At 43.6% G+C, this 22,603-nt stretch overlaps 1 protein-coding gene across 1 annotated transcript in view; it reads left to right on the forward strand.

Moving 5' to 3' along the window:
* The first annotated feature begins 14,792 nt into the window (after positions 1 to 14,792).
* LOC141099311 (beta-1,3-galactosyltransferase 2-like) overlaps positions 14,793 to 22,603 on the forward strand; it is a 167,032-nt gene continuing 159,221 nt past the window's right edge. Inside the window, exon 1 of the mRNA XM_073587549.1 lies at positions 14,793 to 14,969. The gene's annotated coding sequence lies outside the window, so the exon portion shown is untranslated. The remainder of the gene's footprint in view (positions 14,970 to 22,603) is intronic.

A 22,603-nucleotide genomic window follows, 5' to 3' on the forward strand; every position in this document is an offset into this window, starting at 1 on the left:
CAGTAGTCCAACACCACAGCAGTCAGCACAGGCCAGGGATAGATGGCAGCAACAGGAGCCAACCACAGCACCAGGAGACGACCAAGGGAAAACCGCTGCACCAGGAGACACACACTGCGCTAGAATCGGCCAGTCTACAAGGAACAGAAAAAGCATTCAGAGAGACAAACATATCCAAAGCTTCTATACTTACATACACAGTGTTGTCCTCACCACGACAAGCAGCACCGGGAGACGAAATGGAGTAAACCGCTGCACCAGATGACACCCATTGCGCCAAAGAGAATCGGCTACTCTACAAGGAACAGAAAAAGCATTCAGAGAGACAGATGGGTCACCCTCCCAGGGCTGTGGGGTACTCGGTACTGGGCCGGTGTCAGTGGGATGTGTCACAGCAGCGGTGACCCGGTCCGTGGCCCTAGGCACTCAAATCAATGGTGGTTTGAGATATAGTTTATGTGATAGTTCGTGACACCACCTGTGGTGTTTGGCAAGCAAGATGTTAAGCCAATGCTGCGTACAGATCCTCTGGGGCTGATGGTGTGTTGCAGCATAGATGTTGTAGCTCCCCACAGGTGAAGCTGTAACCCCAGGGCAGTGTAATGGCAATAGATGAGGATAGGCGCAGGTGGTGTGAGGAATGCTGGTACCCAGAAGTAGCGGTGCTGACGGTGTTAGCGCACAAATGAATGGAAGACGCCAGGGCTTGCAGTTCCAACGCTTTACTCAGAGTTCGTGGTACACACTGGTGCCCGCTTCCATGCCGTGTCCTCCGCGGCAGAGACTCAACCTCCTGGGCAAGTCAGGATTCTCCTCTCCAACACTCCGCCAACATGTACCTTTCCTGAATGACTCCTCTATTGTGCCTTAAGGTGTGAAGAGCTCCAGTACCGTGGTACTCTGAAGTTCCTCCTGTCAGATGTTCCTAACAACTCTACTCGTATGGCAGACAGCTGTAGCCTCTCTCGGGGACTCCCTTCTCCGGAGTCCTGGCTCTCTATTCAGTTGCTGTTGTGTCCCAAGTCTTAGATGGGAGTAGTGCATTTACAGCCAACTACTCCACCGGTGTCTGCTGCAGAACCATAAGCGTCCATACAACCTCGGGGACCGGGTCCCGGCCTTGCGCTGAGAACCTATAGGCAGGGTTCCTCTTCTCTCTACTCCTCTTTCCTAGGGAAGCTTAGGTTGCAGTTCTATGTCTTTCTCCTTCTGTTCCTCTCCCGTGCCAGCTGGCTCAGATCACTGAGGCAGCTGCAGCATTCATTCTTCTCTCCCTCTTCTAGCGATCTCCTTCCTCTCGGACCCGTCCTCAGACTCCCCTGACTGACTGTCCAGACTCTCGCCTGACATCCCATCAGACTGATCTGTAATTCTAAACCTTCCCAATCTTTTATATGGATCTCAACTCCACCCACCTCCCAGCACACCCAGTGTTCCATGCAGGGAACCACCAAGGCACTCCTAATGTCTAGGAGGAGCGAGACACCTCATTGTGGTTGTGCTGAACTACCCTGTTGTGTGGGATGCGAGTGTTGGAGTGTGGAAAAGAGTTCCCAACTTACCTAGTTGGTGGGGCGCTACACCTTAGGAGAAGGTGCAGTACCTCTGTGGCGACTGAGCCTCAGGGGCGCCACACAGACATTTCCAAAACTTCTATACTTACATAGACAGTGTTGTCCTCACCACGACAGAAAACAGCACCAGGAGACAAACTGGAGAAACCCGCTGCACCAGGAGCAAACATCTGTACCAGGCCAAGCGACATGTCTAAAATTAAACAGAAAGAAAATTTAATAGAAATTACAAACAGCAGTTACTGAGGATTCTATACTTACATAGCCAGTGTTGTGGTATCACCCAGAGTCCAGAGAGTTATGGCCTTGCTGTGTCCACACTTCCTTATATAGAGCTCTCAATTATCAGGTAGATGAATCACTTCCTAGACCAACTAATTAAAAAAAGGCATGCGTTTAGAACACAGGTGCATACGCATGTCCTTGCATGTCCTACGCATGCATTCCCATAGACAGTAATGCGTTTATTTGACCACGCCGCACACCGAATAAACGCATGCGTATGCTAACGCATGCGTACTGATGCAAACTCATGCCCCTGCGTACACCATGTTAAAGATAGGGAAACATGACGCATACGGATTGCTGCGGATGAAAAGCTGCGCAAACAGAGGCAAATGTGAAACCAGCCTAAGGTAAGCCACCGGAGACCAGACTGTGCTAGCGCTGACAGCAGATGGCGCACTGGAGGATGAGGCGCACTCCCTGCTCCACTGCAACAAATATTCAGCAGTGAGGGCCTCCCACTTACAGAGGTTTTCCATTCACAACCCGGACTTCCCATCCATGGACGAGGGGAGGAAACTCTGCATCCTACTTGGGGGGAAGAGGAATCAACAGTGGAGATCGCCGCAAATATGTCATAAGCTGAGAGGAACGTAAAACCCCCAAATGGACTATTATTTCCCAAATTGTGCCCCCAACACCCCTTTCCCATAATCCCCGATCCCCTCCCCTGTCACATCTATTTTCCTTGCTTTGGTAACACTAAATGTACTTTTTTTGTCCTGCTGATAAAGCCTATTTGAGTTTGATTCTTGCCCGATGTTTGTTTTTCGTTCCTATCTTTCCTTTGTAGTGCAGACCTGCCAGCAATGCACACTGCGTTCCGGTCTGCTTCAGTAAATCACCATGACCTCCTTTGATATTCAGAAGAATCCTCATGTGTCTTCAATTGTGTTTTTTCGGCACTCAACCACCACTGCGGTCTAGCTTCAGGCACTAGCACACTAATATACCTTTATTCACTGATCTCGTGCATACCAGTTAGCGTTGAGTTATATTCTACTCTCAACATTTCCTGCAGGGATAGATTTTATATTTCCTATAAATTTTTTTCAGATTTCCTATATATCTTTGCACGTATAATTATTATTTTTTTTTTTAGTAATTTTGCATAAATGAAATAGAAATAATAACTTGTCTATCTTGCTTCCCGGACTTAAATGGTAAGTCCGCACTGGTTGGCGTTTATTCACATTTCACCCCTGCATCCTCCTTAGTCATATATTTCTTATACAATTTTCTAGTAATCTTTCTATAATTTCTTACATATGAAATATAAATTGTTACCACTTAAGGCCTGTTTCACACATCAGTTTTTCCACATCAGTCAAAATCCGCCAAAATTTGAAAATGGCGGATCCGCTTTTCTTGTGACGGATCCGCCGTTTTGTTCCATTGAAATACATTAGTGGCGGATTTTGGTGGATAAAAATAATAATAATACATTTTATTTCTATAGCACCGACATATTCCGCAGCACTTTACATTTCAGAGGGGATTTGTACAGACAATAGACATTACAGCATAACAATAATCACATAGATTATAACAAATACCAAGAGGAATGAGGGCCCTGCTCGCAAGCTTACAGTCTATGAGGAAAGAGGGAGACACGAAAGGTGGGTGGTAACAATTGCCCTGATTGTATGGACCAGCCATAATGTTAAGTGTGTAACAGTACAGACACAGAGTGGATGGTCGTCCGTTACGTCCGCTATTCGGTGGATCCGCCAGATTTCTGGCAGATTCTGTCTGAGGTGAACGGACTTTGATACGTTTTTGGCGGCGTCAAAATGGCGGGAGACGGCGGATCTGCCGTCGTCCGCCATTTGATAGAATGGCCGCCTATGGGCGACGGATCTGCCGGGATCCGCCATTTGGCGTAATCCACTGGCGTAATCCACTTTTTCACACTGAGCATGCTCAGAAAAAAAGATACTTTTCCAGACTGTCCAAAAACAATATAAAGGTGGGCTAATGACTCATTGGGCCCAGACATCCGGCACCAGCAAGAGAGACAAGATATCAAGACAGAAGATAAAGAGTCAAAGCCTGCCAGCACCTGCCCAGCAGCAAGACCCCTGCAAGCACAAGCCAGGAGCAAGAGGAGCACCTGCCCAGCACCAAAGCACGACCGAGAGGCCTGCCAGTGCCAGCCAGCACCAACAGCCTGCCAGCAAAGCCTGCAATTGTGAGTATAAAACCTATTTGTGTTGGGCATGTCTGTTTGTGTCTGTGTGTGTGTGTGGCCTGCCTGTGTGTGTGTGTGGCCTGCCTGTGTGTGTGTGTGGCCTGCCTGTGTGTGTGTGGCCTGCCTGTTTGTGTGTGTGGCCTGCCTGTGTGTGTGTGTGGCCTGCCTGTGTGTGTGTGGTCTGCCTGTGTGTGTGTGGCCTGCCTGTGTGTGTGTGTCCTGCCTGTGTGTGTGTGTGTCCTGCCATTGTGTGTGTGGCCTGCCTGTTTGTGTGTGTGGCCTGCCTGTGTGTGTGTGTGGCCTGCCATTGTGTGTGTGGCCTGCCTGTGTGTGTGTGGCCTACCTGTGTGTGTGTGGCCTGCCTGTGTGTGTGTGGCCTACCTGTGTGTGTGGCCTGCCTGTGTGTGTGTGGCCTGCCTGTGTGTGTGTGGCCTACCTGTGTGTGTGTGGCCTGCCTGTGTGTGTGTGTCCTGCCTGTGTGTCCTGCCATTGTGTGTGTGGCCTGCCTGTGTGTGTGGCCTGCCTGTGTGTGTGTGGCCTGCCTGTGTGTGGCCTACCTGTGTGTGTGTGGCCTGCCTGTGTGTGTGTCCTGCCTGTGTGTCCTGCCATTGTGTGTGTGGCCTGCCTGTGTGTGTGTGGCCTGCCTGTGTGTGTGTCCTGCCTTTGTGTGTGTGGCCTGCCTGTGTGTGTGTGGCCTGCCTGTGTGTGTGTGTGACCTGCCTGTGTGTGTGGCCTGCCTGTGTGTGTGGCCTGCCTGTGTGTGTGTGGCCTGCCTGTGTGTGTGTGGCCTGCCTGTGTGTGTGTGTGGCCTGCCTGTGTGTGTGTGTCCTGCCTTTGTGTGTGTGGCCTGCCTGTGTATGTGTGGCCTGTCTGTGTGTCCGTGGCCACCCAGTGTTGCATGTCTGTGTGTGTGTATTTTTATTATGCTTTTTTTCATACTTTAATTGTTTTTCTGTTGTTGCATGTGTACTGCATTTTATTTTCATACTAATGTAATTTTATTTGAATATTTGCAAGTGTGCTGTGATTGTGTTATGTGTGTATTGTATGTGGTGTGAATGTATTATGTGTTCAGCATTTTTTTTTATTTTTCATGTACTGTGGTATTTAAAATAAAGAGCATAGTAGCTCCTACTTTAAAAAAAAAAATGAAAACAAAAAAAATTATAATAAATAAAAACTGTCTCCAAAAACTGTCCGTAGTATTATTGTAAAACCAGATAACGTTAAGTGTGGGTATACGTACAGCAAAGTCACATTAAGTGTTGGTATTGGGTATACATGCAATACCTAATCAAGGTCACTTTAAAGTGTGGATATACTCTCACTGAGAGATTCTCAGTTAACTCTGCATCAGGGAATTACACACATGCAATACCAAAACAAGGTCACTTTAAAGTGTGGGTATACTCTCACTGAGAGATTCTCAGTTAACTCTGCATCAGGGAATTACACACATGCAATACCAAAACAAGGTCACTTTAAAGTGTGGGTATACTCTCACTGAGAGATTCTCAGTTAACTCTGCATCAGGGAATTACACACATGCAATACCAAAGCAAGGTTACTTTATAGTGTGGGTATACATACAATACCAAGGATTTTTTTTTTAAAGGGTAACATGAGGTTTAAGGTTGGGAAGGTTGCGCATTTCACATATCAACATTCAATTTTTTGTGGTGGTTTTGCAATCAAAATATATCTTAACTTTTTTTATCTTATTAAAAGTGTGTTTATACTTGCAGATCAGTTCAAGAAGTACCGCAGACTCTTCAGTTAGCAGCAGAACAAGATAAAAGAGTGAAATTTTCTTAGTAAGTATAAAGGACAGAAAGCTTTTCTTATCCTTTGTATAGCAGCTTAACAAGTGTTTTTATACTTGCAGATCCAGCCATCCAGGCTGCAGCAGACCCGCCTAGGAAAACACTTTAGTTTCCCAGTAATTATAAAGACCTGAAAGCTTATTTTATCCTTTGTATAGTAGCTTACAAGTGTCTTTATACTTGCAGATCCAGCCAGCCAGGCCGCAGCAGATCCAGCCAGCAAGGCCGCAGCAGATCCAGCCAGCAAGGCCGCAGCAGACCCGCCAGCAAGGCCGCAGCAGACCCGCCAGCAAGGCCGCAGCAGACCCACCTAGGAAAACACTTCAGTTTTCCCAGTAAGTATAAAGACCTGAAAGCTTATTTCATCCTTTGTATAGTAGCTTAACAAGTGTCTTTATACTTGCAGATCCAGCCAGCCAGGCCGCAGCAGATCCAGGCAGCAAGGCCGCAGCAGACCCGCCAGCAAGGGCGCAGCAGACCCAAAAGCCAGACCGCAGCAGTTTAATATGTCTTCTTCTGGGAGCTCCCCCTCACAGCATCAGCAAACTGAGGTAATATAAATAAAAAATTTTTAAGGTTATTTTACATATTTTTTTTATTAACAATATATGCATGTATTATGTTTTCACAGGAAGCGGAATCTGAGGAGCTTCCAGGAGGAGACATGCAGGGTGGAGAAATGCAAGGTGGGGGCGCGCAGAGTGTAAGTTTAGCAGATACAAAAGCTCACATACATACATAATGCTACACCTAACACAAACATTCATCACAGCACACACAATAACTACGCATCCATCCAACCACATACCTTTTTTTTTTTTTACAGTCTTCACAATCCGGTGCCTGCACTAGAGAGACTCCCAGGACATCCCAGCGTCGTCGAGGTGATGCTTCTGGTGGTCGGCGAACAGTAAGTAACCCTTTATTTGGGTGATTGATTAATGAACCTTATGTGTCTGAATTTAATATTCCTTTTTTTTCCACAGGTTTCACAGCGTGCTCCCGACAGATCAGTTGAAGAGGCCATCATTGATGTCGACGGCCTCATCGAGGCTGTGCAACCGTGGGAGCCACTGTGGGACATGGCAAACCGCTACCATGCCAACCAACCACCCGACAGCTATGGGATGAAGTGTGTTCGGAGGTTGTAGAGAACTGGGAGGAGCTCGATGCGAGGGCCTGGGATTTTGTGCGTAAGTATTCCAATTTCAGTAACTTAATATTACAGCATGTGAAGTGTTGAATACTAACCACTTTGTTTTTTTTTCCTTCACAGGTGACAGGGTTATCATACGGTGGTGGTCGCTCAGGGATCGCTTCAAGAGGGACTTCAACAAGGAGATGCAGGCCCCGAGTGGATCGAGAGGATGCAGGAGCAGCCAGTACAAACACTACAGAGGCCTGTCGTTCTTCTGGTCGACGATGGTGAGCAGAAGGTAAATATTCCACACACCATTTCTGTAGTACAAATGTTGACATGTTTAACCTAATTTTTTTTTTCAGCAAGGACAAATGAAATATCAATATATTAATATATATTTTTTTCTCTTTTCTAGCACCATCTGGAGCACTCAGGAGCCTGCTTCTGAGTTGCCTCCCTCTGGAGGGATCTCTTCAGAGACCGCCACCGGGGACCACATCGAGGTATCCGACCCCTCTGTACCTTCTCTCTTGTCTCGTCCCTCTGTCCCCTCCACCAGCACTGGAGCAGCAGGGCAATCTTCATCACATGAAGCTGCAGGTGACGATTTACAGTTCCCTTTACCCCACCCCTCTGACACTGCCGCAACATCTCTACCAACTTTTGGTTCTGGACGGCAGCGTCAGAGATGTCAGGAAAGGATGACTGTCTGTTTGAATCTGACTTCAACCGTTCAGAATGCATTCCGAATTGTGGGGCAACAGTTAACTTCTGGGTTGAACATGATAAATCAAAGTATCATGGAACTCAGAAGTTACATGGAACGAATGAATTCAGAGTCAAACCAGGCGCCGAGACATATTTTTTTTCAATCAGTTGTCCGGCAAATGGAAGATTTAAATACTCACCTACAGATGCATGTGATGCAAGCATGTCGCAATGCTCTAGAGACTGCAGTATCCCAGGCCTCCCAATCTACCCATGCACCTATTCCATCAACTCATTCCACCGTCCATCCTCCCTCCGTCCATCCTCCTTCCGTCCTTCCTCCCCCCGTCCATCCTTCCACCGTCCATCCTCCTACCACCGTCCATCCTCCTACCACTCCTTCTCCTTTCTCTAGTTCCCCATTCCATTCTTCCCAGTACCTTCCTTCCCCATTGCATTATACCCCAATGCCCTCACCATACCCACCCCCACACACACCTTCAATGCTCCCACAAACATCCTCTGTCCAACTCCCGTCCCAACCTCATCTTCTCAACCCCCCTTCCACTTCTGATCCTCACCAACTCCGTTCCCATTCCTCCACCCCCCCTTCGATGTGGTCAGCCCTGTTAACCCCTCCGATGAGATCTCCACCCAACAATACCGGCATCTGTAATTTTGTAAAAAATTGTTAAAATAAATTTAAAAATTGTTATTTAAAAAATTGCTAAAATAAATATTTTTTTGTTTCCAAAGAATTTTATTGTGTCGTTTAATTTTTTTCTTTAGTGTTTAACCCCTTACCTACAATTGACGTAATATTCCGTCCATGTGACCATGGACCTAATTACCATGGATGGAATATTACGTCACCATGATCAGCGGCGCCCACGTGGTGAGCGCCGCTGATCGCGGCCGGGTGTCAGCTAATTATCATAGCTGACACCCGGCACAATGTGTCAGGGGCGGTCACGGACCGCCCCCGACACGTTAACCCCTTGCACACCGCGATCAAATGCGATCGCGGTGTACCGGGGGTTAAAGGGAAGCATTGGCAGGGAGGGGGCTCCCTCCGTGCTTCCCTGAGCCCCCCACAGCAGCGAAATGTGCAGCGCTGCTGCGGGGGGCTCCTTTCCTCCAGGCCCCCGAATCCAAGATGGCGACGGGGGCCTTCGGGGGCCTGAGGAAGCTGGCTTCCTCAGTGCCTGCAAAGCGCAGGCATGAGGAAGTCTGCAGCAGTGCCTGTGACTGATCGCTGATCTGTCACAGTGATCTGTGATGTGACAGATCAGCGATCTGTCACAGGACAGTGATGTCCCACCTGGGACAAGGTAATAAAGTAAAAAAAAAAAAAAGTGTTAAAAATAATTAAAAAAAAAATCGCTAAATAAATTAGTAAAAAAAAAAAAAAATATTCCCCAATATATCCATTTTTTCAAAATAAAAAAAACAAAAAACAATAAAAGTACACATATTTGGTATCGCCGCGTCCGTAATGACCTGCCCTATAAAACTGTCCCATTAGTTAACCCCTTTAGCGAACCCCTTAAAAAATAAAAATAAAAAACGAAGCAAAAAATAATGATTTATTATCATACTACCGAACAAAAAGTGCAATAACGCGCGATCAAAAAGACACATATAAATATCCATGGTACCGCTGAAAACGTCATCTTGTCCCGCAAAAAACGAGCCACCATACAGCATCATCCGCAAAAAAATAAAAAAGTTATAGCTCGCAGAATAAAGCGATACAAAAATAATTATTTTTTATATAAAATTGTTTTCATTGCAAAAAAACGACAAAACATAAAAAAACGACCTAAATGAGGTATCGCTGTAACCGTACTGACCCGAAGAATAAAACCGCTTTATCAATTTTACTGCACGCGGAACGGTGTAAACGCACCCCCCCAAAAGAAATTCATGAAATGCTGGTTTTTGTTCATTCTGTGTCCCAAAAATCAGAATAAAAAGCGATCAAAAAATGTCACGTGCCCGAAAATGGTACCAATAAAAACGTCAACTCGTCCCGCAAAAAATAAGACCTCACATGACTCGGTGGGTCAAAATACGGAAAAATTATAGCTCTCAATATGTGGTGATGCAAAAACTACTTTTACAATAAAAAGCGTCTTTTAGCGTGTGACAGCCGCCAAACATAAAAACCGCCATAAATAGTAAATCAAACCCCCCGTTATCACCCCCTTAGTTAGGGAAAAATAATAAAACTAAAAGAAAATGTATTTATTTCCATTTTCCCGCTAGGGTTAGGGTTAGGGTAGGGTTAGGGTTAGGGTTAGGGCTAGGGTTAGGGCTAGGGCTAGGGTTAGGGCTAGGGCTAGGGTTAGGGCTAGGGCTAGGGTTAGGGCTAGGGCTCAGATTAGGGTTAGGGGTGTGTTGAGGTTAGGGTTGGAGTTATAATTGGGGGGTTTCCACTGTTTGGGCACATCAGGTGCTCTCCAAAGGCAACATGGCGTCTGATCTCAATTCCAGCCAATTCTGCGTTGAAAAAGTCAAATGGTGCTCCTTCCCTTCCAAGCTCTGCCATGCGCCCAAACAGTGTTTTACCCCCACATGTAGGGTATCAGCCTACTCAGGACAAATTACAAAACAACTTTTGGGGTCCAATTTCTCCTGTTACCCTTAGGAAAATAAAAAATTGGGGGCAAAAATATAATTTTGCGGAAAAAAATGTTTTTTTTATTTTCACGCCCAGGCGTTATAAACTTCTGTGAAGCACTTGGGGGTTCAAAGTGCTCACCACACATCTAGATAAGCTCCGTGGGGGGTCTAGTTTCCAAAATGGGGTCACTTGTGGGGAGTTTCAATAGTTTAGGTACATCAGGGGCTCTCCAAACGCACATGACACCCGCAGACCAATCCATCAAAGTCTGCATTCCAAAACGTCACTACTTCCCTTCCGAGCCCCGACGTGTGCCCATACAGTAGTTTTCTCCCACATATGAGGTATCAGCGTACTCAGGACAAATTGGACAACAACTTTTGGGGTCCAATTTCTCCTGTTACCCTTGGGGAAAATAAAAAAATTTGGGACTAAAAGATGATGTTTGTTGAAAAAATACGATATTTTTATTTTCACGCCCGGTCGTTATAAACTTCTGTGAAGCACTGGGGGGTTCAAAGTGCTCACCACACATCTAGATAAGTTCATTAGGGGGTCTAGTTTCCAAAATGGGGTCACTTGTGGGGAGTTTCCACTGTTTAGGTACATCAGGGGCTCTCCAAAAGCAACATGACACCCACAGACCATTCCATCAAAGTCTGCATTCCAAAACGTCACTACTTCCCTTCCGAGCCCTGACGTGTGTCCATACAGTAGTTTTCTCCAACATATGGGGTGTCAGCGTACTCAGGACAAATTGGACAACAACTTTTGGGGTCCAATTTCTCCTGTTACCCTTGGGAAAATAAAAAAATGGGGACTAAAAGATGATGTTTGTGGAAAAAATACGATTTTTTTATTTTCACGCCCGGACGTTATAAACTTCAGTGAAGCACTGGGGGGTTCAAAGTGCTCACCACACATCTAGATAAGTTCCTTGGGGGGTCTAGTTTCCAAAATGGTGTCATTTGTGGGGGGTTTCTACTGTTTTGGTACATCAGGGGCTTTCCTAACGCGACATGGTGTCCGATCTCAATTCCAGCCAAAAACGTCAAATGGCGCTGCTTCCCTTCCGAGCTCTGCCATGCGCCCAAATAGTGGTTTACACCCACATGTGGGGTATCAGTGTACTCAGGACAAATTGCACAATAACTTTTAGATAAGTTCCTTGGGGGGTCTAGTTTCCAAAATGGGGTCACTTGGGGGGTTTCCACTGTTTAGGTACATCAGGGGCTCTCCAAACGCGGCATGGCGTCCGATCTGAATCCCAGCCAATTTTGCATTGAAAAAGTCAAACGGCGCTCCTTCCCTACTGAGGTCTGCCATGCGCCGAAACAGTGGTTCCCCCCCACATATCAGGTATCAGCGTACTCAGGACAAATTGCACAATAACTTTTGCAGTCCAATTTCTCCTGTTACCCTTGGTAAAATAAAGAAAATTGAACCTGAAGTATTTTTTTTGTGAAAAAAAGTTAAATGTTCATTTTTTTTTTTAATATTCAAAAAATTCCTGTGACGCACCTAAAGGGTTAATAAACTTCTTGAATGTGGTTTTAAGCACCTTAAGGGGTGCATTTTTTAGAATGGTGTCACTTTTGGGTATTTTCTATCATATAGACCCCTCAAAGTGGCTTCAAATGTGAAGTGGTCCCTAAAAATAAAATGGTGTTGCAAAAATGAGAAATCGCTGGTCAATTTTTAACCCTTATAACTTCCTAACAAAAAAAAATTTTGGTTCCAAAATTGTGCTCATGTAAAGTAAACATGTGGGAAATGTTATGTATTAAGTTTTTTGTGTGCCGTATCGCTGTGATTTAAGGGCATAAAAATTCAAAGTTGGAAAATTGCAAAATTTTCAAAATTTTCGCCAAATTTCCGTTTTTTTCACAAATAAACGCAAGTTATTTGAATGCAATTTTACCACTAACATGAAGTACAATATGTCACGAGAAAACAATGTCAGAATCACCGGGATCCATGGAAGCGTTCCAGAGTTATGACCTCATAAAGGGACAGTGGTCAGAATTGTAAAAATTGGCCCGGTAGTTAACGTGCAAACCACCCTTGGTAGTGAAGGGGTTAAAGTAAAACAAAAAAAAAAGCACTGTTGTTGTACAGGTGGTAATACACAACACTTCTTGGTAATGTTGAAGGTACACCGGTGGTGTACAGGGGGTAATAAACAACACTTGGTAAAGGTTCAAGGTACACTGGTGGTGTCCAGGTGGTAATACACAACACTTGGTAAAGGTTCAAGGTACACCGGTGGTGTACAGGTAAAAATACACCACACTTTTATTACACAAAATTGGTGTAAAGGTATCAAAACTATAAAAGAAAAAAGGAAAGATTACAAAAGTTTTTCTTATACAAAAAAGGAACCTTGGTATAAAATAAAACAAAAAAATAAATTATACCTTGTCATCTTGCCAGTCAACTCTTCCTTCTGGTGACAGAAAATAATCAGCAAATGTGTCCCTCATTCTTGTCACTGACACAGTACTTCGAACACTTGTCTGGTGATAATCCCACAAGGTGGTTTCAGAAAGATTTTCTTCCATGGAAACAGGTTCCTTTGAAATTACAAAATTGTGCAGGATGACACATGAATTCACCACCTCATCCACAGTCTCAGTTTTCATTTTAATGGCACTTAACAGCACTCTCCATTTTGATGTTAAAATCCCAAAAGCGCACTCCACCACTCTTCGCGCTCTTGTCAATCGATAGTAAAGATTTGTTTTATGTGTGTCAATCCATTACTTCCATATGGCTTGAGAAGATGTTTAGAGAGTTGAAATGCATGGTCTCCAACACACACAAATGGCATTGGTGGGCCTGTTGTTCCAGGGAGTGGTCTTGGAGGTGGTAATTCAAAATTGTCTTCATACAAACGATGGCCCATTGCGGACATCTTGATTACCTGCGAATCATTGGATCGACCACACGCACCAATGTCGACCCCAATAAATTTGCATTTTGAGTCTGCAATGGCCATCAGTACAATTGAGAAGAATTTCTTATAGTTGAAATATTCAGATCCGGATCCCATGGGTTTCACAATCCTTATATGCTTCCCATCCACTGCACCAACACAATTAGGAAACTGGCAGATTTCTTGAAACTTGTCCGCAATCTCCAGCCACCTTTCCTGTGTTGGCTGTGGGATGTACTCCTCATGTAGACAATCCCACAACGCCCGGCAGGTCTGTTGGACTATTCCAGAGATGGTAGATATCCCAAGCCGGAACTGGTAATGGAGGGAGGTGAAGGATTCTCCAGTTGCCAGGAATCTGTTAAAAAAAGTGGAAAAAGTAAAATTAATACAAACTGCAAGCGATAACATGACAATAAAAGTCTGCAGAATCTGAAAACTTTAAAAAAAAGATAACTTACCGAGTCCTGTCTCATCCGCACATAATTAAAGAACTTGTCCGGATGATCCCTCAATTCCAGATAAAGTGCTGAAAACACGCCAAGGGTCAATCTCTGTGCATTTATAGGATGAATCCACTGCCGTCTCTTCCTTCTCCGACGCAGGATTCGCAGTCTTGTTTTCTCTCTCTGCAGAGCAATAATTGCCAAACAATTGCATGGAAAAATCAAAATCCCCAGCGATGCTGTTAATATTCGCTATTACTCCTTCCATCTCTGCCACTAGCTCTACAACCTTTCAAAGATATTGTTTTACAACACCCTAGATATAGTTTTCCCCTAGTTTCCAGGATCCAATCACGTTTGGGAGCTTTTTGGCGAGAGCCAATCATATTTGGGAGCATCCCATTTGGAAGGTGTGGGAAAACGGATCCGTCAGAAAACGGACCCAACGGATGGCAAAAACGGATGCCAGCGGATGGTACGGATCCGTATAAAAATCCGTATAGCGGATCCGTCAAAAAACGGATCCGTTCCATCCGCTTGCATCCGTTTTGGCACATTTTTAGCGTATCCGCCATTTTCAAATTTTGGTGCCTTTTGACTGATGTGGAAAAACTGATGTGTGAAACAGGCCTAATATACCTTTCACATCATTATTCTATTATGTTAATACTCTCAGCCCGCATATACAGTATTAATAATTTTTAGGAGTCCTAGAATATTATCTGTCTTTTATTTGTATTGAATAAAGTTTCTTAGGGTATTTAATTTTATTCCATTTTTATTCATCTAAGACTGGATCCACACAACGTTTTATTTATTTATCATTTTCGGTAATACATACAATGATGTCACAGTACAGGGATAATGCACACAGCGATGTCACTGCTTTGGAATATTAAAAACCCTATTATCATAGCTCACTGAAGTTACAGCATGAAAACACCTTTTGTGTAATGTTAAGCAATGAGCTCCAATTCATTTGCATGTCCTCTCACCTCCCATCCTTCAACTAGACACAGATAAGAGAACAAAGTTCTCTTTATTAAATAAAACAGCGCACAGACTGGACAGGGAGAAAGAATACGGAGATAAGAGAAAGTGCCACTTACAGCAGATGATCATATCCATGTGATATTTGATTTCTGGACCTACTGTATGCAGAAGTCACCTGTGGACCACATACAGTAACACTGAGCCGGATCAAATGAGCTGTGGAGATAAAGGCACAGGATCACCTAAGGTAAGAGAAAATATAACTATATCAATCACAATATTGTATTCCAATCTCAATCTAAGCCTATTATATGTGATACTGACTTCTGAGCTTTGTATCTAAGCCTATCATATGTGATGGTGACTGCTGAGCTTTGTATCTAAGCCTATCATATGTGATACGGACTGCTGAGCTTTGTATCTAAGTCTAACATATGTGATACTGACTGCTCAGCTTTGTATCTAAGCCTATCATATGTGATACCGTCAGCTGAGCTTTGTATCTAAGCCTATCATGTGATAATGTAGGCTGAGCTTTGTATCTAAGCCTATCATATGTGAAACTGACTGCTCAGCTTTGTATCTAAGCCTATCATATGTGAAACTGACTGCTCAGCTTTGTATCTAAGCCTATCATATGTGATACGGACTTCTGAGCTTTGTATCAAAGCCTATCATATGGAATACTGACTTCTGAGCTTTGTATCTAAGCCTATCGTATGTGATAATGTAGGCTGAGCTTTGTATCTAAGCCTATCATATGTGATACTGACTGCTCAGCTTTGTATCTAAGCCTATCATATGTGATACTGTCAGTTGAGCTTTGTATCTAAGCCTATCGTATGTGCTACTGACTGCTGAGTTTTGTGTCTAAGCCTATCATATGTGATACTGACTGCTGAGCTTTTTATCTAAGTCTATCATATGTGATACTGACTGCTGAGCTTTGTATCTAAGCCTATCATATGTGATACCGAATGCTGAGCTTTGCATCTAAGCCTATCATATGTGATACGGACTGCTGAGTAGTGTTGAGCGATACCGTCCGATACTTAAAAGTATCGTATCGGATGGTATCGGCCGATCTAAAAAAAATATCAGGTATCGCCGATTCCGATACCGGAAGTCCCATTCAAGTCTATGGGACTTCCGGTATCGGAATAAGAAAAACCCTATTTTTGCCTTGTACAGCCTCTCTGGGGTCTGTATGGGCCTTTCGGGGGGCTGTGCCGACCTGCCGGGGGGTCTGTGCAGGCTCCGGTGGTCTGTGCAGGCCTGCCGGTGGTCTGTGCAGGCTCCGGGGGTCTGTGCCGGCCTGCCGGGGGGGCTGTGCCGGCCTGCCGGTGGTCTGTGCAGGCTCCGGTGGTCTGTGCCGGCCTGCCGGTGGTCTGTGCAGGCTCCGGGGGTCTGTGCCGGCCTGCCGGGGAGCTGTGCCGGCCTGTCGGGGAGCTGTGCAGGCTCCGGTGGTCTGTGCCGGCCTGCCGGTGTTCTGTGCAGGCTCCGGGGGTCTGTGCAGGCATCGTCCGATGGGACTACAAGTCCCATCGGGCGATGCCTGCTACCATGACAGTGATTGACACATTAGCCAATGATGGGACAGTAGTAGTCCCATCATCCGGCTAATGTGTTGAATGTAAAAAAATAAAAATAAAAAATTTACATGCTACATACATACAACATGCATACTACATATATACTACATGTAACATACATACTACATGCAACATGCATACTATATACATGCTACATACTACATGCATGCTACATACATGCTACATACTACATACATACTACATACATAATACATATATACTACATGCATGCAACATACATACAACATATATACTACATGCATGCAACATGCATACTACATATATACTACATGTAATATACTTACTACATATATACTACATGCTACATACATGCAACATACATACTACATACATGCTACATACATACTACATACATAATACATATATACTACATGCATGCAACATACATACAACATATATACTACATGCATGCGACATGCATACTACATATATACTATATATACTACATGTAACATACATACTACATATATACTACATGCTACATACATGCAAAATACACACTACATGCTACATACATGCAACATACATACTACATACATGCTACATACATACACACTACATGCTACATACATGCAACATACATACTACATACATGCTACATACTACATACATGCTACATACATACTACATATATACCACATGCATGCAACATGCATACTACATATATACTGCATATATACTACATGCATGCAACATACATACATACTACATACATATAGACATACAGTACATATAACATAGAGTACATACTCACCATCACTTGTCACTTTGATCCCCGAAGCCATTGTCCCCTTGAGGAATAAATATCAAAATAAAAAAACACCAATATACTTACCCCGATCCGCAGAAGTCCACGAGGGTCCCACGTCCATCTTGCGTGGAGAACAGCAGCATCAGCTGATGCTACCGTTCTCTACCAGCTCCAGGAATACAATGACGGAAGGTAGGTATCCTTCCGCACTGTATTCCTCCACCATTTTAAAAAAAAAAAGTCCCTAGTCTCACTTTATGCCATTGCTGCGTGGGAATTTCCCATGTAGTATATATGCAGTATATATGTAGTATGCATGTTGCATGCATGTGGTATATATGTTGTATGTATGTAGCATGTATGTAGTATGTAGCATGTATGTAGTATGTATGTTGCATGTATGTAGCATGTAGTGTGTATGTATGTAGCATGTATGTAGTATGTATGTTGCATGTATGTAGCATGTAGTGTGTATGTTGCATGTATGTAGCATGTAGTATATATGTAGTATGTATGTTACATGTAGTATATATAGTATATATGTAGAATGCATGTTGCATGCATGTAGTATATATGTTGTATGTATGTTGCATGCATGTAGTATATATGTATTATGTATGTAGTATGTATGTAGCATGTATGTAGTATGTATGTTGCATGTATGTAGCATGTAGTATATATGTAGTATGTATGTTACATGTAGTATATATAGTATATATGTAGTATGCATGTAGTATATATGTTGTATGTATGTTGCATGCATGTAGTATATAAGTATTATGTATGTAGTATGTAGCATGTATGTAGTATGTAGCATGTATGTAGCATGTAGTATATATGTAATATGTATGTTACATGTAGTATACTGTATATAGTATATATGTAGTATGCATGTTGCATGCATGTAGTATATATGTTGTATGTATGTTGCATGCATGTAGTATATATGTATTATGTATGTAGTATGTATGTAGCATGCATGTAGTATGTAGCATGTATGTAGTATGCATGTTGCATGTAGTATGTATGTTACATGTAGTATATATGTAGTATGCATGTTGTATGTATGTAGCATGTACAGTGGGGCAAAAAAGTATTTAGTCAGTCAGCAATAGTGCAAGTTCCACCACTTAAAGAGATGAGAGGCATCTGTAATTTACATCATAGGTAGACCTCAACTATGGGAGACAAACTGAGAAAATAAAATCCAGAAAATCACATTGTCTGTTTTTTTTTTCATTTTATTTGCATATTATGGTGGAAAATAAGTATTTGGTCAGAAACAAAATTTCATCTCAATACTTTGTGATATATCCTTTGTTGGCAATGACAGAGGTCAAACGTTTTCTGTAAGTCTTCACAAGGTTGCCACACACTGTTGTTGGTATGTTGGCCCATTCCTCCATGCAGATCTCCTCTAGAGCAGTGATGTTTTTGGCTTTTCGCTTGGCAACACGGACTTTCAACTCCCTCCAAAGGTTTTCTATAGGGTTGAGATCTGGAGACTGGCTAGGCCACTCCAGGACCTTGAAATGCTTCTTACGAAGCCACTCCTTCGTTGCCCTGGCGGTGTGCTTTGGATCATTGTCATGTTGAAAGATCCAGCCAGGTTTTATCTTCAATGCCCTTGCTGATGGAAGGAGGTTTGCACTCAAAATCTCACGATACATGGCCCCATTCATTCTTTCATGTACCCGGATCAGTCGTCCTGGCCCCTTTGCAGAGAAACAGCCCCAAAGCATGATGTTTCCACCACCATGCTTTACAGTAGGTATGGTGTTTGATGGATGCAACTCAGTATTCTTTTTCCTCCAAACACGACAAGTTGTGTTTCTACCAAACAGTTCCAGTTTGGTTTCATCAGACCATAGGACATTCTCCCAAAACTCCTCTGGATCATCCAAATGCTCTCTAGCAAACTTCAGACGGGCCCGGACATGTACAGGCTTAAGCAGTGGGACACGTCTGGCACTGCAGGATCTGAGTCCATGGTGGCGTAGTGTGTTACTTATGGTAGGCCTTGTTACATTGGTCCCAGCTCTCTGCAGTTCATTCACTAGGTCTCCCCGCGTGGTTCTGGGATTTTTGCTCACCGTTCTTGTGATCATTCTGACCCCACTGGGTGGGATTTTGCGTGGAGCACCAGATCGAGGGAGATTATCAGTGGTCTTGTATGTCTTCCATTTTCTAATTATTGCTCCCACAGTTGATTTCTTCACTCCAAGCTGGTTGGCTATTGCAGATTCAGTCTTCCCAGCCTGGTGCAGGGCTACAATTTTGTTTCTGGTGTCCTTTGACAGCTCTTTGGTCTTCACCATAGTGGAGTTTGGAGTCAGACTGTTTGAGGGTGTGCACAGGTGTCTTTTTATACTGATAACAAGTTTAAACAGGTGCCATTACTACAGGTAATGAGTGGAGGAAAGAGGAGACTCTTGAAGAAGTTACAGGTCTGTGAGAGCCAGAAATCTTGATTGCTTGTTTCTGACCAAATACTTATTTTCCACCATAATATGCAAATAAAATGAAAAAAAAACAGACAATGTGATTTTCTGGATTTTTTTTTCTCAGTTTGTCTCCCATAGTTGAGGTCTACCTATGATGTAAATTACAGACGCCTCTCATCTTTTTAAGTGGTGGAACTTGCACTATTGCTGACTGACTAAATACTTTTTTGCCCCACTGTATGTAGCATGTAAATTTTTTTTTTTTACATTCAACACATTAGCCGGATGATGGGACTACTACTGTCCCATCATTGGCTAATGTGTCAATCACTGTCATGGTAGCAGGCATCGCCCGATGGGACTTGTAGTCCCATCGGACGATGCCTGCACAGACCCCCGGAGCCTGCACAGACCACCGGCAGGCCGGCACAGCCCCCCAGAGCCTGCACAGACCACCGGCAGGCCGGCACAGCCCCCCGGCAGGCCGGCACAGACCACCGGAGCCTGCACAGACCACCGGCAGGCCGGCACAGACCACCGGAGCCTGCACAGACCACCGGCAGGCCGGCACAGCCCCCCGGCAGGCCGGCACAGCCCCCCGGAGCCTGCACAGACCACCGGCAGGCCGGCACAGCCCCCTGGCAGGCCGGCATAGACCCCCGGAGCCTGCACAGACCACCGGCAGGCCGGCACAGACCCCCGAAGGCCCGAACTGACGGCGCATCATGATGCGCACAGACAGCGCATCATGATGACGTCATTTCGGCAGCCAATCAGAGCCACAAAAGTGGCTCATTGCATTTTGGACTTCCGATTCCGGTATCCGATACGAAAAAAGTATCGGTACTCGGTATCGGAATTCCGATACGGCAAATATCGGCCGATACCGGATACTTGCGGTATCGGAAAGCTCAACACTACTGCTGAGCTTTGTATCTAAGCCTATCATATGTGAAACTGGATGCTGAGCTTTGTATCTAAGCCTATCATATGTGATACTGACTTCTGAGCTTTGTATCTAAGCCTATCATATGTGATACAGACAGCTGAGCTTTGTATCTAAGCCTTTCATATGTGATACAGACTGCTCAGCTTTGTATCTAAGCCTATCATATGTGATACTGTCGGCTGAGCTTTGTATCTAAGCCTATCATATGTGATACTGACTTCTGAGCTTTGTATCTAAGCCTATCATATGTGATACAGACAGCTGAGCTTTGTATCTAAGCCTTTCATATGTGATACAGACTGCTGAGCTTTGTATCTAAGCCTATCATATGTGATAATGTATGCTGAGCTTTGTATCTAAGCCTATCATGTGAAACTGACTGCTCAGCTTTGCATCTAAGTCTATCATATGTGATACTGACTGCTGAGCTTTGTATCTAAGCCTATCATGTGAAACTGACTGCTCAGCTTTGTATCTAAGTCTATCATATGTGATACTGACTGCTGAGCTTTGTATCTAAGCCTATCATATGTGAAACTGACTGCTCAGCTTTGTATCTAAGACTATCATATGTGATACGGACTTCGGAGCTTTGTATCAAAGCCTTTCATATGTGATACTGAGTGCTGAGCTTTGTGTCTAAGCCTATCATATGTGATATTAACTGCTGAGCTGTGTATCTAATCCTATAATATGTGATACTGACTGCTGAGGTTTGTATCTAACCCTTATCATATGTGATACTGAATGCTGAGCTTTGTATCTAAGCTTATCATATGTGATACTGTAGGCTGAGCTATGTATCTAAGCCTATCATGTGATATTGACCGCTGAGCTTTGTATCTAAGCCTATCATATCTGATACTGACTTCTGAGCTTTGTATCTAAACCTATCATATGTGATACTGACCGCTGAGCTTTGTATCTAAGCTTATCATATGTGATACTGTAGGCTGAGCCGTGTATCTAAGCCTATCATGTGATACTGACTGCTGAGCTTTGTATCAAAGCCTATCATATGTGATACTGACTGCTGAGCTTTGTATCTAAGCCTATCATATGTAATATTAACTGCTGAGCTGTGTATCTAATCCTATCATATGTGATACTGACTGCTGAGCTTTGTATCTAAGCCTATCATATGTGATACTGACTTCTGAGCTTTAATCTAAGCCTATCATATGTGATACTGACTGCTGAGCTTTGTATCTAAGCCTATCATATGTGATACTGACTGCTGAGCTTTGTATCTTAGCTTATCATATGTGATACTGAATGCTGAGCTTTGTATCTAAGCCTATCATATGTGATACTGACTGCTGAGCTTTGTATCTTAGCTTATCATATGTGATACTGTAGGCTGAGCTGTGTATCTAAGCCTATCATGTGATACTGACTGCTGAGCTTTGTATCTAAGCCTATCATATGTGATACTGACTGCTGAGCTTTGTATCTAAGCTTATCATATGTGATACTGTAGACTGAGCCATGTATCTAAGCCTATCATATGTGATACTGACTGCTGAGCTTTGTATCTAAGCTTATCATATGTGATACTGTAGGCTGAGCCGTGTATCTAAGCCTATCATGTGATACTGACTGCTGAGCTTTGTATCTAAGCCTATCATATGTGATACTGACTTCTGAGCTTTAATCTAAGCCTATCATATGTCATACTGAATGCTGAGCTTTGTATCTAAGCCTATCATATGTGATACTGACTTCTGAGCTTTAATCTAAGCCTATCATATGTCATACTGAATGCTGAGCTTTGTATCTAAGCCTATCATATGTGATACTGACTTCTGAGCTTTAATCTAAGCCTATCATATGTGATACTGAATGCTGAGCTTTAATCTAAGCCTATCATATGTGATACTGAATGCTGAGCTTTGTATCTAAGCCTATCATATATGATACTGACTGCTGAGGTTTGTATCTAAGCCTATCATACAGTGGGGAAAAAAGTATTTAGTCAGCCACCAATTGTGCAAGTTCACTCACTTAAAAAGATGAGAGAGGCCTGTAATTGACATCATAGGTATAGCACAATTTTTAGGGTCAAAATGAGAAAACAAATCCAGAAAATCACCTTGTCTGATTTGGCAAGATTTATTTTTCAAA

This window comes from Dendrobates tinctorius, unplaced genomic scaffold (assembly GCF_039654945.1).
Source record: "Dendrobates tinctorius isolate UK_male_01 unplaced genomic scaffold, ASM3965494v1 ptg000099l, whole genome shotgun sequence".
Taxonomy (NCBI): domain Eukaryota; kingdom Metazoa; phylum Chordata; class Amphibia; order Anura; family Dendrobatidae; genus Dendrobates; species Dendrobates tinctorius.